Source organism: Miniopterus natalensis, chromosome 12, assembly GCF_054644295.1.
Source record: "Miniopterus natalensis isolate mMinNat1 chromosome 12, mMinNat1.hap1, whole genome shotgun sequence".
Taxonomy (NCBI): Eukaryota; Metazoa; Chordata; class Mammalia; order Chiroptera; family Miniopteridae; genus Miniopterus; species Miniopterus natalensis.
The window spans coordinates 57439448-57451154 of NC_142092.1; the positions used below are offsets into that span (position 1 = coordinate 57439448).

At 45.6% G+C, this 11707-nt stretch overlaps 1 pseudogene; it reads left to right on the forward strand.

Annotated features, from left to right (window-relative positions):
* Positions 1-9044: 9044 nt before the first annotated feature.
* Positions 9045-9665, forward strand: LOC107537626 (ADP-sugar pyrophosphatase pseudogene; annotated as a pseudogene).
* The last annotated feature ends 2042 nt before the right edge of the window (positions 9666-11707 follow it).

The following is an 11707-nucleotide window of genomic DNA, read 5'->3' on the forward strand; positions in this document are numbered from 1 at the left end:
GCTGGAATTAGATAGTGATGGTCATACAACTTTGTGAATATACTAAAGAACTCTGGAGTGTAAAACAAAAATGGGGTAAGAATATTTATTCTGCCTTCACCAACTCATATAATGTAAATCATATACTTGGCAAATTATAAAAAAGAAAGAAAGAAAAATCCTTCCCACAGTAGCCAGGTGAGAGTTCAATTACTGTACTTGTGCTTTGGGAACCTTATCTTTCCCAAAGGCATGAGTCAATGTGGATAGAATATCTTTGCTCAATGTGAGCAACTACTAGCCTAGAGCCAAGAGTCACCCTGACTCTTGTGGGGTGGACAACTTGCTTAGCTATAACCACCAATCAACCATAAAGTATGTATTTTCGATTATCTGCTCCTTACCTACATGGGCATTGGTGTGGCAAACCATTCAGTGGCGCTCTGTTAACAATCCAACTATGCACAATTATTCTTACAAACAGGTAACCTTTAAGGGAGGAGACTGATCCCATAAAAGTTTTATGTGATTGGATCCTTAGGACATAAGAGTTCAATTGAAATCCATGGTTGTCCAGGATGTCTAATCCTAGAACTATTTAGAAATCATTTGACTACAAACAAGTAATTAAATGGTCCAACAAGTATACTCAAGACGATTTCTGATGTTGGCACTGAGAGTGCAGTCAAGGGATAGCAAGCCCAGATGTAAGCACATTAATCTGCTGTATTATGATGTTATATTGGTCTTTATCTTTTGTTTATCTTTATAACTTGACACGTGTTTTACCATGACCCTCCCTCCAGGGAAACAGGGTTAATCCTTGAACTAGAGTCCTTATCAGCAAAGGGGAACTGAAGAGATAACAAAATTTAAAAACTTACAGTACGTAACTTTTACCAGATGTAAGGTCATCTTTGGCTCACAGAGGATACCTTTACTTCAATAAAGCACTGGAAACTTCTCCATTTCTCCTTCCACTGCTGCTGCCCTGGTTAAGACCACTGCACCTCTTTTCTGGACCATGGTCACATTCTCAGAATTCATCTCCCTCTACCAGCTTGCTCCCCTGTACGGCATTTCTCACACACCCACATGTAGACCTGAGCGTGTCACTCCTCTACTTGCAGCTCTTCAGTGATCTTTCCACTGCTCCAGGAATAAAAATGTAAATGCTGGCCACGTGCATTATGTGTGCTCACCTCTAAACAGCCTCACCTCAGGCCCCTTTCTCTCTCCTTCGCAGTATCTCCAGCACATCACGGTTCCCTCGGCTCCTCTCTCTAAGCATGTTCTTACACTGGGGACTTTAGAGGAGGTGACGGATCACACCTCGGTCCTCTTTCATGAGCTTGGAATCAACTGGGAAGAAGATACAGCAGTCAGACCCACAAAGATAAACACATCAGCGTTATTTCTGAAAACACTGGATTGAAAAACAGACTTAAATGTGCAGCTCTAATCAGATTTCCTTGGGAACCAAAAAAGAAAAAAAAGTGATTTATCACTTTTTGCAATCTATAGACTATTTATCATAGTGTGATTCACACTTAGTCTTTTCTCAGGAAACACACTTGGAAAATCATTGGTTTTTTTCCAGGAGAAATCTGATAACTGAAACATAAATAATCTAGCAATTTCCAGCCTTCCCTGCCCCACCAAACCAACCAAACAAACCAATAGGTTAGTTCCATTTAATCCTGAGTTGGGGCAGGGTTCTGTGAAAAAACACCTACTGAATACCATTATCAAAAGTTTCATAGACTTCAAACAGATCATTATATTTAGATTTTAACCACTCTCACCTGAAAACAGCCAGGAGCTCTTAGTGGAAACTGTGGTTTGATTGCCAAACACTTAAATATGAAGCAAAATATGAACTGCAAGGTGGCTGAATTAAAATGCAATTTGTCCCTGGCCATTGTGTCTCAGTTGGTTGGGTGTTGCTCTATGCACCAGAAGGTTATGGGTTCAATTTCTGGTCGGGGCATATGCTTGGGTTGTGAGTGTGATTCCCAGTGGGGGGGGAGGGGGTGCAAGAGGAAGCCATTTGATGTTTCACTCTCACATTGATGTTTCTCTCTCCCTCTTCCTTCCTCTCTCTCCTAAAAACAAAAACAAAAACAAAAACCACAAAAAAACCAATAAAAATTAAAAAAATGCAATTTGTCTTTTAAACTCTCTGATTTTGGAATAAATCCTGCCCTCTTCATGCCAAACAAACAAAAAAAGTGTGGTTCCAGAGTTGCTTCTTTTGGTAAAGCTTCCCAGCCTGCTTGGAAAGCAAATCTAATATTCCTGTGTTGTAACGAATAATATCGTAGCAAGTGCTTTTCCATATGGTTCCTTCCATATTGCCATCTCTACAATGACCACACAGTTCTCTAGTCAAGTAGGAATGTTCCTTTGACAAGAAGAGACAGAGACACCCAAGTGAGATGGTCGGCCTGGAGCTGCTTGGTACACAGCAGGAAACCCTGGTTAAGACTCCTGCCCAATGGTGATCTAGAGGTCAAAGGTGTTGGTCCTAGGCTCAGCTGTCACCTTTCTTGATTCTGCAGTCTCACACTGGCATGCAGGGGTGGGAGGGGAAGACAAACTATCAGAATTCTCTTGTTCCATGTGACAGGAACCAAAATGACCTAGAAAAGGGAATTTGGCAATTCCAGGGGTAGAGGTAGGTCTGGTTTCAGTCATGGTTTGATGAAGGAGGTCAAGTTTGTCACCAGGACCTTGCTTTTCTTTTCTCTTTTGCTTCTACATCCTCTGATTTGCACTATTCTCAGACAGGCCTCTTCACTGTGGTGACAGTTTGGTTGCTGCAGTTCTAAACCTAACTTTCTATCATTTCAAATCCAGTAGAAGAGAGCAAAACTGGTTTTCCCCCTAGGAGTCCAGGTTCTATTGTGTCCTATTGGCTCTGACTGAGTGGACTAGTCAGTATGGCCACATGTTGGACCAGGCTGAGGTCCCGCGCTCTATCACTTTGTCTAGGCTGGGATAGCGAGAAGTAGGAATCGAGAGAAGGAGCCTTCAGGGAACCCCCTTGGCTTCTTTAGTAGGATGACAGGCTTTGGTTTACTCTCCCTTCTTAAATCTCACATAGTGTGGGAGCAACATTTTCTGTGTGGAAATCTGGGTATGTGAGAAAAGAGGAATGGATACAGGTAGGAAAAAAAAGATCTACCACCTGTATGTTTTAGTAGCCTGTTCATGCTTGAAACTGTCAATTGTTAAGAGAATCTTTGCTTCAGCTTTGGCTTCCAGAGCCATACCAGCCACTCCAGCTGTGAGGGAATGAAGCTAGAAAAGGCTGCAGAGGCTGTGTCCAGCTTATAAGCTCCAGGCTCAACCTCAGCAAACAACCTTTACCATCACTTAATAAGCCAGTAGCCCAAGAGACCCACTAATTCCCTGGCATGTGTGCAGGGTAGCGAATTTCATGATCTAGAACCAGGATGCTTCTTTCATGATCTAGAGCAGAAAGAGGGCGGTTTTTCTAGTCTAGAACTATTAGCATAATGAGATCGCTTCATTAGACTACCCAATGACAATTGGCAAATTAGCATCAGCTAATTATTTCCCTTCGAATAATCATTTCCTTTGAATTCCAAAGGGAATTGAAACCATGAAGATATATCACTCTGGGAAAATAAGAAGATGAATGCAGTACAGTATAATCTAGGAGACAAAAAGTATTAATGATGCTTTTCACGCTACAGATTTTCATTGTATTCATACTGTCAAACTTTATAATAGTGAGATTATTATATACGAGAAGAGCTTAGTTTTATTGAGGATAGGCCAAACGAAAGGAAAATTCCTAGTAAGGAAAAGGTTCTGCCTGCCAGAATTTCATAATCCTTAATTGTTAAGTCATCTAACAATCCAGAATTGTTTCCGCTTTACACTTAGGTTAGTTGAAGCAGGAGGTACTGTTGTGAAATTCCTTAAGCCATAAACAAAGCAGAAGTTTGCAAAGAACCCAGCTCTGCTCAGGCCCAGTTAGACAGGCAAGAGCAGAATGGGAATGACACCAGGTATGGAATGTCACCAGGTGGAAAGCCCTGGGCGCCTAGCAATGGACACAACTGGGAAATCAAGGACCTTGCGCCCAGGGTGACTTTTCCTCCCTAGTGCATCATGGGGTTTAGATCCCTGGGTACTTCACATCGCTGATCATGTAGTTCAGACCCTCCCCTGACCTTTCCTCCCCTATCATGTCCCTAGTCATGTGGTTTAGACCCCTTAGAGGAGGAAGAAGGGGGCAGGAGAATCGTATGACTCCCATACAAGCCCTTGCACGGCCACTCCATTAAGCATTAAGCCCTCAAGACAATGAGATTCTGACCCGCATCATGTAATCTTAGGAACAAAGCCTTGGGTCTATTGACCACAGAGACAGGGATTTGGTCAAACTAGAGATAACATCTAGGCCTCAGCTGTGTTTCAGCTCCAGGCCCAGATAAAAAGCAAGGCCAGGTGGGGCGATGCCATGGTTGACATCAGGACCAGTTGACTAATGACCCCTACCTTGGCATCTACCAAGTAGTAGGGAACATGAATCTGAAAGGACACACTTGGAAAGCTGATGAATATACTATTGAGATCTTCCCGTAGGACCTCCTCTTAGGCCCTATCTTCAGAGAACAGATAAAAACCCTCTGGAAGGAAGACCCGGCGTGTGCTCTCTTTCTCAGAAGCACGCCAGCTCCTTTCCCCAGGCGTGTTCTCTCTGCCTTTTTTCCTCTTAAGCTACAAGGGCCCACCCAACCCAGATGACTCACTTCTTTCTACCTCTGTGGCTTTCTAAATAAACTTTTTCCTTCCATTTGAATTCCTTGGCTCTGAATTCTTTCTTTGCTGAACTCAAGTACCAAGGTTGATGAACAGAGAGGTCCAGTAACATTCTGGTGCCTTTTTGCAGCTAACAGTACCCTACTATTTCTGCTTTAAAAATGTGCCTTTCCCTCCAGCCATGGCCGGGTGGCTCAGTGGGTTGGAACATCTTCTGTATACGAAAAGGTTGCAGGTTCGATCCCTGGTCAGGGTGTGCATCGGAGGCAACCAATCAATGTTTCTCTCACATAGGTGTTTCTCTCTCTCTCCCTTCCTCTCTCTAAAAATCAATAAAAACATATCCTCAGGTGAGGATTAAAAAAAAGTGCCTTGCCCCCTTGGTGTCTCATGTTGGTATCGGTGCTAACGGGCAGGTTCACACTTTTGTAGTGGATGTTGCTATTTGCATGATTAGGGTTCCTAGTTGCAAGCAACCAAAGCTCACAGTGTATGACTTATTCTCACAGAATTCCTGGGAATGGTGTAGAACTAGGCTTGGAAACTGAGCAGGAGCAAGGAAGGGCGGTGGCAGGATGGGCCACAATCAAAAACAAGCCACAAGCGCAGTCTAGTGAGGACCGTTTTGCCACTGCAACTGAACATTTTGCTGCCACTGGGAACTGGCTGCCATTGGATTAGGATTGTCAGATAAAATACAGGATGCCTACTTAAATTTAAACGATAAATAAGCAATGCAAATTTTTTTGGTGTAATATGGCCCATGCAATATTTGGGATGTATACTAAAAAATACTAAAAAAAAAATTATTTGATTTTTTTATCTGGAATTTGAATATAACTGGGTCTTTCGTATTTTCATTTGCTGAGTCTGACAGCCCTACCCGGAGCGTACGTTGCTAATGCCATTGTCCTCTCTGGAAACGAGCTGCTGCCTGCCACCCAAGTGGATTTTCCAGGAAGTTCCTGGCTTTGTGCATCACGGGTTCTCAAAAGAACTTAACTGAGAAAGTCGTGTGATTGGCGGAGCTTCTGTTACAGGCCCCTGCTCCAGCTGCAGCGAAGCTCAGAGCTGACGGTGTCTCTACTGTCAGCGGAGCGGGGCCTCCGGCTTCCACTATGTCTTAAATTCCTCAGACAGAGGGACGGGGCAGTAGAGTGCTTCAGATGTTGAAGGAGATAAAACAGCTCCACGCCTCCCCTGTTTTCTCTTTAACATTGCCTAGTGGCCTGTGAGTTGGGGGCCAGCACCATAATATAATTCTCTTTGCCAGCGACTGGTTCAAGAACCCAGATCTCAGCCAGTTGGCACGTGGCATCTCCTTGGCCGCAAGGGGTTGTTTCAGGAGTGGGCACGCCACCTAATCGGGGCCAAGGGGATGAGGGGACTCACTAGAGGATTCTAGAGGAGCTTACCTTATTCCTGAGACCTGCATTAGAAAATGACCTCATCTTCCTCCAGATGTTGCTTTTTGTAGTCGTGAGGCGTGGATAGTCCGCCTCCAGCCTGAGATGAAGCAGAGAGAGAGAGAAAATGAGGGCAGAAAGCATCACGGTTACTGCAGAGAAGTAGAGCTGGAACCACTGGGTGAAGTCCCCCGGTGCCTCTTGCACATCTGGACGCTCAGCGACGTGCACCAGTCCGTTTCTGTTTAAGCAACTTCAGGCTGGGTGTTCTCGCACTTACAGCCAACACAGCCCGGCTGAAAGCAGAATTCATGAATGGGCGAGCCACTCTTCTGAGCCTATCACTCGTGGGATCTGAAAGTTCAGCATAATGTGTTCGATTGAACTAGAAAGTATTGCTATTATGAAATCTGTGAGCAGAGATTAGCATGGAAATGAATGCAACACAAACAGCTGCTTCCCTAGGCTGGGAAAGAAGCAGTTTCGATTACTGCCAGCTTCCTGGTCCTTTTGCACGAGTGCCCGGGATGAGCCAGCCTCTCGGGGAGCACCCTCTGAGGAGAGAAACACTTAAATTCCTGGAAAGGCCCACGGTACAAACATAAATAGGAGTTTAGAAAACTTCACCCCCCCCTTCCTTCTTCATTGTGAGGAGGGGGCACAGCTACGGCGCTGGCCTGCCTCGCGACCCTCCCCACTTCTTTGGCTAACAGCACCCTGCTTGTCCTTGGGGAACTCTCCCTCCTCCATTTCCTAGAATCCTGTTGGGACCAGCCATCCAGGCACCACAGCTGCTCCTTATCACTAAACCCAACGGTGGGCCTGTGACTTCAGGCCAAACTCACGAGAATTCCGCTCTCTAGGGGAGTGACGCAGGAGGGGAAAACCACTGGCGTCATTCCTAAAAGGGCCTGGCTTTTGCCTCTTCTGAGGCTCGATTCTGCTCCCCTCACTGCCCCAGTGCTTTTGAGCCAATTTCTCTTGCATGCTGCCAAAACCGTAGCTGACACTCCCCACCCAACAATCCTCAAACACAACCTAGCCTTCATTTAAGAGTTGCATTTTCAATTTTTAGTAGGCATGTGTGACTGTGAGCCTGATATAAACCTGTTTATAACTTTTATCATGTGCCTAAATCATTGCATAATCAATCACTAACAAAAACTTCACAGAGAACTAAAGTATTGGAAATTAAAGTGTGTTTTTAAGATTAAAAACCCACCTAGACAGCACTTACTGTGTTCAAGACATTATTTGTTAATCACCATTATAACGGAGTGATGTAAATACTGTCATTATCCCCATTTTACAGATTTTGAAACTGGAGCACAGAGAGGTTAAGTAACATTCTCAAGGTTACACACTAGTTAAGTGGTGAACTTGGGATTTAAACCATGACAGCCTGATACCGGTCTATGCTCTTACCCGCTGTGTAAAATCTGGCATCATCAGACTACTGAGACTTAAACGATAAAATCACTTCTCATGAATAAGCTCAGTTACATGTAAAAACATCTTAGCGAGAGGACGTCTTCCAGCCCAGAAGCAAGAAAGGTCAAGAGTTGGCTGAAGCCCCTGGGTTTCAACTTTCAACTTGGAGCCCAACGAAAAGTGCCTAGGCCTTCCAAGCACAAAAATCCTCGTCTAATTAGTGAGCAAACATGAACCAAGTCCAAATACCTGCTACTATTTTTCTTTCTCTTTTTTAAAAAAATATATCTTTATTAATTCCAGAGAGAGGAAAGGAGAGGGAGGGAAGGAGGGAGGGAGGGAGGGAGGGAGGGAGGGAGGGAGGGAGGGAGGGAGGGAGGGAGGGAGGGAGGGAGAAGCATCGATGATGAGAGTTGTTCATAGGCTTCCTCCTGTACGCCCCCTACTGGGGATCGAGCGGGCAACCCGGGCATGTGCCCTGACCGGGAATCGAACTGAGGTCACCTGGGTCAAAGGTTGATGCTCAACCGCTGAGCCACGACTGCTGGGTGCTGCTACTGTTTTTCTTTCACTGTTGCCAGGTGCTCCATTAGCAGCCTTGGATCAATAACTAATTACAATGGAAGCTAAATGATAAAATTAATTATATAACTTTAACTTATCAAGCTGATTTCCATTAAAATGCCCCATAAGGCTGCGATATTTTAAAGGCTGCCATAGAGAAGGAGAGACTAGAAGCCCAAAGCCTTTCTTGCAGTTGACTCAGCCAGGAGTCATCTCCCCTCCACAGTGAGAGTTCTCCCGCCTCGCCATTAATAACTCCAGTAGGTATCTGTGGGGCGATTCCCCCACTCATTTAATGAAATGGACTGAGCACTGGCTAAGTGCCAAGCCCTGGCCTGGGCACTGGGTTATGAAGACTACAATCCTTGCCTTCATGGTGCTGGCATCTAGGGGGGCGTTGTGATTCCACAGCCACATAGTGACGGGAAAAGCCTGAATTTCACTGGCTCCTGATTGTTTTCATTACTCTGATTATTGAAAGAAGGAATTCGTCTGAGGGCGGGGCTGAGTCCATGCATCTGTGCAACATCAGCTGGCCTGGGCCTGCCAGAGGTGCCCGAGGGAAGGACACTGTGGCTAAAGAATGCCTGGCAGAGGCAATAACATCCCCTGGGAGATGATGATAACTTGCCATTATGTGCCCAGGATTTCACATGAATAAACCATGCACTTCATAGATTCTAACACACTTAATGCTCACAAGCACCTGCCACTTAAAAGCAGTAGCGCTGTATCTCCTGAGACTGCTGCCTTGGACTGGGCTCTCTTCTCCCCCCCGCCTTCCCAAAGGAGTACCTTTCCCTTCGCTCCACACCTGGGACCTGAACTTCTTGCCGAGGACTGTAAAAGACCAGTTCAAAATTGAAAAGCCAAGCATCAATGGATTCTTCTCGAAACACCGAGCAGTCTGTTATTTCAGAGGAGTCAATTTCAGGAGGAAAATGGGTCAAGTTTGTAGAAACAACTTACATGGATCCTACTGGTAAACAACCAGAACTTGGGAAACTGTGACGTGTACAACCAGGGAAGGACAGTCGGCTGATGGTGTGGCAGTTATCTCGGTGGCAAAGAACTCTGCCTGGGAACGCATCCTTCTGGTGAAGGCCCTCTGACCACTGGCGGGAGGCAACCATCTAGAATTCCCTGCAGGTGTCCCAGGTGATAGCAGGTGTCCCAGGTGACGACAGAAGCCTGGAAGCAGCTGCTCCTGGGAGGTGAAGGGGAAACTAGCTCTCAAGGTGACGCTGCTGAATATCTGCCAGCTGTATGTGTGGATCCAGATTTGCCAAACTGTACCACAATCATCGTGACAGTAACTATTCATGGAGATGAGGCCCGAAATGTGAGACCTAAGCCAAAGCCGGGGGTGGGGAATCTGTGGAGGGAATTTCTTTACCGAAGAACCACCTGCTGCAGAGTCTGGACGCTGTGTGGCCGAAGAGCATCTGGCAGCGGACACTGAAACATACAAACACGAAGCTATTTTAAGTGTCGTTCCTGAAATTTTAAGGCCGAAGGTCAGTGGTCACATGCTTTGCAAACAAGACCACTAGGCCTCCTTCACTAAGACTTTGTATTCAGCTTAATGTAGATTTGAAATTGGCTGTTGCATAAAATAAAAGCAATACAGAATGCAATCAATCAATCAATCAATCAATCAAATTTGCCAATATACCTGTTTTGACCCAAGGTCTCTGCAATTGAGGGGCGTCTCAGATGCCATGGCCTCCCTTAAGTGCTACTGGCAGGGCGGCAGTAGTGATGGGGACATCACCTACAATGTCCCACTTGGGCATGGCGGTGAAAACAATGCCACGTTTCAGCATTTAGTTGAATTACAGGCATTGTTGATACTGCACATGTTCAGTTATTCATTCTTCCTAATGTCTTCCTGGTTCTGGTCTGAAACCTCCTGTTGGCACCTGCCAGTAAGATCATCTTGCAGAATGGGTGCCAGTGGCACGGAAGCAAGTCCCCCGATGGGGCTGGGGGCAGCTGAGGCTCATGCGATTGAGTGCTTCTCCGAAATGCCGCTGGCTAATCCTACTGATGGAAGAGAGGGCAGTTTTGTATGAAAAAAGCCTCAGTGATAACAAAACACTGTGTTCTAGTTCATTGGTAGGTTAGTTTTTCCTTAATGGTACATGGTGTGTCTTATAAACGAAGGCATCTTGGAGTCAGTAAAACATAGGATTATTACCTCATTTCACAGATGAGGAAGCAGAGATTCAATAATGTGAATTAACCTCCCCTAACCCCGGCGCTATTAAGTGGCAGAGCCAGGACTTTATCCTGGCTGATTCATAGTCTAAATACTCAGGTAACCATTGCCCAATACTACTATTCTCAGAATTCGTGCAGTTGGTCGAAGAAGGTTATTGTAGCCTGATTTACTCAATTAGTCAACCAGCTGATTCATCGGGTGCCTCCTTTGAGCCAGGTAGTGGCATATATTGGGGATAGGTCCAGGGGTGAGCAAAAACTTGGAGCTGCCCTCAAGGAGTAGATAGCCTACCAGGGGGAATAGGTCTTAATGATGTAACAACAGGAATAAACGTAAAATTGCAACTGTGCAGTACCAGGGAGGAGAATTATACAGGGCTATTAAAATGTAAAATGAGGGGCCCTTTTATAATCTGGGAGATCAGAGAATCAGAGGTGGCTTCGTGGAAGAAGAGTCCTTTGAGTTAAAGTTGAGGCAAAGAGGATCGGAGGAGGAGCATCCAAGAAAGGAAAGAGCGTGTAAAACAGGCCTCCCGGTGGGAAGGAGGTTAGCCCCTCCCAAACTGGAAAGCAGCCAGGGTGGCTGCAGTGTGTGTGTGTGTGTGTGTGTGTGTGTGTGTGTGTGTGTGTGCCCACGCGTGCGCCGACAGGCCCAGAGGAAACTGTGCAATAAGTGGAGAGTATCTCCCCGTCCCCTGCCCCCCTTTCTAGAACATTGCGTCCCCTCCTCACAGCCGTTTCTCCACCCACTTCACCAACGCCCTTCCTCGACCTGGTCTCTAACTTCAGACTGTTCTCAGGATGTTTCTTTCTTTCTACCCCTCCTCCCCTCCGCAGGAACTTACCTTCAAAAAAGAGTGTTAGGGATTTGATGTGTTGCCATCGAGGTATAATTTGCATTTTAAGGACCATCTGGGAGAGGAGGACACTGTTTGCCATAGGAAACGGATAACTATTGGTGTAATTTAAGGGGTCTGCAATGCATTAGCGCCTCATAAAACTATAAACAGGGTGACGGAACAAGGAAACAGCAGAGAGAAGCTGGGGGATCTAACTCTGCGCTCTCACCTTGGCGTTCAGGCTGTTCCAGCTGTTCCCCTGCACAAAGGAGTGGCTGGGGGGGATGTCATCCCCAGGCCCAATCATGGGCATAGACGATAGGACAATCCCAATATATTAATTTTCCCCACTGCAGTGATAACAGTAACAATAATGGCACAACCAACAATTACTGAATGTTTTCTATCCTTCAATCCCCAAGCCTTGTGAAAGAAGTTATCAGTGAACTTTCTGGGTAACATAAGCTA